The sequence below is a fragment of the Copadichromis virginalis genome, linkage group LG16 (genome assembly GCF_057382275.1).
Source record: "Copadichromis virginalis isolate Kocher_CV1m ecotype Utaka linkage group LG16, C_Virginalis_male_GT1.1, whole genome shotgun sequence".
Lineage (NCBI taxonomy): Eukaryota > Metazoa > Chordata > Actinopteri > Cichliformes > Cichlidae > Copadichromis > Copadichromis virginalis.
Window position 1 is genome coordinate 7,964,405 of NC_140633.1, and position 3,814 is coordinate 7,968,218.

General features: G+C 37.9%; 1 long non-coding RNA gene across 1 annotated transcript; it reads left to right on the forward strand.

The window, feature by feature from the left end:
• The first annotated feature begins 1,971 nt into the window (after positions 1-1,971).
• On the forward strand, positions 1,972-3,040 carry LOC146690179 (uncharacterized). Its single transcript, XR_014915753.1, has 2 exons — positions 1,972-2,195; positions 2,783-3,040. It is a non-coding gene; the product is annotated as an uncharacterized LOC146690179 (long non-coding RNA).
• Positions 3,041-3,814: the final 774 nt, after the last annotated feature.

The window sequence follows — 3,814 nt, forward strand, 5'->3', positions numbered from 1 at the left end:
TAAGATCATTGAAAAAGCAGTTTCTCAACAGCTCAGTTACTTCTTAAAACAGAATAATTGCTACGATGCCTTCCAGTCAGGTTTTAGACAGAACCACAGCACTGAAACCGCTCTGACCAAAGTGTTTAATGACATATGTCTGAATACAGACAGTGGAAAAATGTCAGTCCTAGTTTTACTGGATCTCAGTGCAGCATTTGATACAGTTGACCACAACATATTACTCAAACGACTGGAGAACTGGACAGGTCTTTCAGGAACTGTACTAAACTGGTTCAAAACATACGTAGAAAACAGGAAATACTTTGTATCAATAGGTAACTTCACATCTGAGCAGACAAGTATCACATGTGGAGTTCCCCAAGGTTCCATCTTGGGACCCCTTCTGTTTAACATCTACATGCTCCCACTGGCACAGATTATAAACAACAACAAAATAAACTATCACAGCTATGCAGATGACACACAAATATATATCACAATGTCACCAGGAGACCGAGGCCCTGTACAGGCTCTTGGTAAATGCATTGAGGAAATCAATGACTGGTTGTGCCACAATTTTCTCCAGCTAAACAAAAACAAAACTGAGGTAATAGTCTTTGGCGCCAAAGAAAAACGATTACAGGTCACCAGAGAACTTCAATCTATACATCTAAAAACCACAAACCAGGCGAGAAATTTGGGTGTAGTGATGGATGCAGACCTAAACTTAGAAAAACACATTAAGACAATAACAAAGTCAGCTTACTATCACCTCAAGAATATATCAAGGATAAAAGATCTGATGTCTCAACAGGACCTGGAAAAACTAGTCCATGCATTCATCTTTAGTAGGCTTGATTACTGTAACAGCATCTTTACAGGTCTACCTAAAAAATCAGTCAGACAACTACAGCTCATTCAGAACTCTGCTGCTCGAGTCCTCACTAAGACCAAAAAAGTGGACCACATCAGTCCAGCTCTGAGGTCCTTACACTGGCTGCCTGTCCGTCAGAGGATAGACTTTAAAGTTCTGATGCTGGCCTATAAAGCTCTGAATGGTTTAGGACCAAAATACATCAATGACCTCCTGACCCAGTATGAACCTTCCAGATCCCTCAGGTCATCTGGATCCGGTCTTTTATCAGTTCCCAGAGTCAGAACCAGACACGGAGAAGCTGCATTCAGCTTTTATGCTCCTTATATCTGGAACAAACTCCCAGAAAGCCTCAGATCAGCTGAAACACTCAGTTTATTTAAATCCAGGTTGAAGACTCACCTGTTCTCAGCTGCATTTGAATAAAGCACCAAATCCACACTTTTAAGCTTAAATTTCAAAACTTACATTTAACTACTGATTTTATCTACTGTTCTGATTTTATCTGTTTTGATTTTATATACTGTTTTGTTTGTTTGTTTGTTTGTTTGTTTGTTTGTTTGTTAATTAGTTAGTTAGTTTATTTGCTTGTTTTAATCAATTTTAAATCATGCTTTTTATTTGTTCTTGTTTCTAATGTCTCTGTAAAGCACTTTGAATCACCTTGTTGTTGAATTGTGCTATACAAATAAACTTGCCTTGCCTTGCCTTGCCTATTATAATATTTTAAAAAACACACATTAAGAAGCAGATTATATTAGATTTATATTTTAAATAAGACAAAATTTGGATTTTACAGCAGAAAAAATTATTGTATCTCTACAGTTTAAACATGTAATAAGCTTTGCCCCTGCACAGAGTGGATAGTGAAACAAGTGGACTCATCATAAATACATTATTTCATATTTATTACTTCCCCCTCCTCATTGCTTTATTATTGTAGCTCTAGTAATAAATATGTAAGGATTCTGGATCAGCACCATGATGCCCATAGTACACAGCAAATTCAAAAGTGTTAAATGTTTTGGTGTTAATAGTCTTCTTGCAAAAGTAGAGTTAATTTTACTCTAAGTAGAGTCACATTCTTTTAATGTCACTCTGAGGTGTAAAATGATAGTAGTTAAAATCGAGTGTTAAAAATGAGTGTTTCTATGTCAAATCTGGAGGTGTTACAATGGAAACATTAACTCTTGACCTCTTAACTCTGAACTCCTACAGGGGCTATGACACCAACAGAGTAAATTCACAGACTCCGCCCCCAGCACGGCTCCAATCGAAGCTGAAGTGAAGCCGTTTCAGAACATTTTGCTCTACATATTTGAGTTGTTTGCCATGCTTGGTAAGTCATTTTTTCAAAGATTGTTTCAATTATTATCATGAGCTTTTACTTCTGTGGCTCTTTGGAGTTGAGACAAAGCTGTGTGAAAGGCATTAGCCATGTTGCTCGGTGATAGCATAACATTCTGTTTTAGCTAGCTGAAAGGTATTGTTTGCGGGCAAATACCACAGCCTTGAAAAAAGCTTGCATGTGAATTTTCAGTCAAACTTTTGGTCAAATACACCTAAAACAATGTCTAGAATGTGAAATGTTGGTATAATGGTGCTACTTGAAGCCTGAAAACGATCGCCCATAAAAAAAAACCCGAGCAAACAGCAGTAGCAGACGTCCTGACTGGATTCTACGTTAGCATAGATCCCTCCAGAGTTTTGTGCACACGGTTTAGGTAAAAATGAAAAAGGTTGAGGTTTTACATTTAGTTCAGTATTACCTGTTGCCTGTGTCCTTGTCTTTTGGGAAAATACTTTACACAAGTAATGGCTCAAAGAGGATTCCTTTTTTTTTTTTTTTTACTGTGCTGCAATTGTTTACTGGATTATTTGTGCCATTATTTAGTGTCAACTAATTTTTATTCAATCACCACACAGGATATGCTTGTGAAGATGGAATATGGGGGAGAGCAGAAGTGCGTTGAAGTTCCACAAAGGGATGAATGAAGGACATGCATATTGTATTGAAGAAATAAGTGTTGAGAATGCTGTTATTTGCATTTACCAGCTCACCTATGTCAGACCTTTTGATAAACACAATTCTAATGAAAGTGAGAACATGTACACTGTTACATCTTTCAGAAAATGTTTTGAAATTGTGGTGCACAGTTCAGAATAAATGTTTTTCAAAAACCATTGCGTCTTTTTAGTAAATGTTTATTTCCAAAAGAAATTTCTAGAAGTTCAGAACAGTAAAATTCCCGCTTTTTAGAATGAATTAGAAGATAACTCTTACGTAGTTAAACTAAAATACTCTTTGAGAGTTAATACAGTGGGGCAAAAAAGTATTTAGTCAGCCACCGATTGTGCAAGTTCCCCCACCTAAAATGATGACAGAGGTCAGTAATTTGCACCAGAGGTACACTTCAACTGTGAGAGACAGAATGTGAAAAAAAAAATCCATGAATCCACATGGTAGGATTTGTAAAGAATTTATTCGTAAATCAGGGTGGAAAATAAGTATTTGGTCAATAACAAAAATACAACTCAATACTTTGTAACATAACCTTTGTTGGCAATAACAGAGGTCAAACATTTACTATAGGTCTTTACCAGGTTTGCGCACACAGTAGCTGGTATTTTGGCCCATTCCTCCATGCAGATCTTCTCGAGAGCAGTGATGTTTTGGGGCTGTCGCCGAGCAACACGGACTTTCAACTCCCGCCACAGATTTTCTATGGGGTTGAGGTCTGGAGACTGGCTAGGCCACTCCAGGACTTTCAAATGCTTCTTACGGAGCCACTCCTTTGTTGCCCGGGCGGTGTGTTTTGGATCATTGTCATGTTGGAAGACCCAGCCTCGTTTCATCTTCAAAGTTCTCACTGATGGAAGGAGGTTTTGGCTCAAAATCTCACGATACATGGCCCCATTCGTTCTGTCCTTAACACGGATCAGTCGTCCTGTCCCCTT